The sequence below is a fragment of the Lepidothrix coronata genome, unplaced genomic scaffold (genome assembly GCF_001604755.1).
Source record: "Lepidothrix coronata isolate B3197 unplaced genomic scaffold, Lepidothrix_coronata-1.0 Scaffold4541, whole genome shotgun sequence".
Lineage (NCBI taxonomy): Eukaryota > Metazoa > Chordata > Aves > Passeriformes > Pipridae > Lepidothrix > Lepidothrix coronata.
In genome coordinates this window covers 1-972 of record NW_016694721.1, presented here as the reverse complement: position 1 = coordinate 972, position 972 = coordinate 1, and the positions used below count along the sequence as shown (strand labels likewise).

General features: G+C 58.8%; 1 long non-coding RNA gene across 1 annotated transcript; it reads left to right on the top strand.

Moving 5' to 3' along the window:
- Positions 1-171: 171 nt before the first annotated feature.
- LOC108492031 lies at positions 172-801 on the top strand. Its single transcript, XR_001872991.1, has 3 exons — positions 172-229; positions 304-642; positions 789-801. It is a non-coding gene; the product is annotated as an uncharacterized LOC108492031 (long non-coding RNA).
- Positions 802-972: the final 171 nt, after the last annotated feature.

The following is a 972-nucleotide window of genomic DNA, read 5'->3' as shown; positions in this document are numbered from 1 at the left end:
GGTGGGCACGGGGGGCACCAAGGGGAGTGGGGGGGCTTGGGGGACGCGCTATCCCTGAGCTTCACCCCCCCGCAGGTGGGCACGGGGGGCACCGAGGGGGAGGGAGGGGGGCGTGTGTGACATGAGTTGTGTCCGGGCTCAGCCCAGAGGGATTTGGGATGTGGGAGGTGAAGGATCAGCTCATGTGTGACACGAGTGTGTCCGGGCTCAGCCCAGATGGATTTGGGATGTGGGAAGGTGAAGGATCAGCTCATGTGTGACACGAGTGTGTCCGAGCTCAGCTCAGAGGGATTTGGGATTGAGGTGAAGGATTGGCTCATGTGTGACACGAGTGTGTCCGGGCTCAGCTCAGAAGGATTTGGGATGTGGGGAGGTGAGGGAGGGGCTCATGTGTGACACGAGTGTGTCTGTGCTCAGCTCAGATGGATTTGGGATGTGGGAGATGAAGGATCAGCTCCTGTGTGACACGAGTGTGTCTGTGCTCAGCCCAGAGGGATTTGGAATGTGGGAGGTGAAGGATGAGCTCACGTGTGACATGAGTGTGTCCGGGCTCAGCCAGGCAGAAATGGGGCTGGGGGAGGTGAAGAATGAGCTCCTGTGTGACACGAGTGTGTCCGGGCTCAGCCCAGACGGATTTGGGACGTGGGAAGGTGAAGGATCATCTCCTGCGTGACACGAGTGTGTCTGGGCTCAGCCCAGAAGGATTTGGGATTGAGGAGGTGAAGGATCAGCTCCTGTGTGACACGAGTGTGTCCGGGCTCAGCCCAGATGGATTTGGGATTGAGGAGGTGAAGGATGAGCTCCTGTGTGACACGAGTGTGTCCGTGCTGAGCTCAGAGGGATTTGGGATGTAGGGAGGTGAAGGATCAGCTCCTGTGTGACACGAGTGTGTCCGGGCTCAGCTCAGATGGATTTGGGATGTGGGAGGTGAAGGATGAGCTCATGTGTGACACGAGTGTGTCCGGGCTCAGC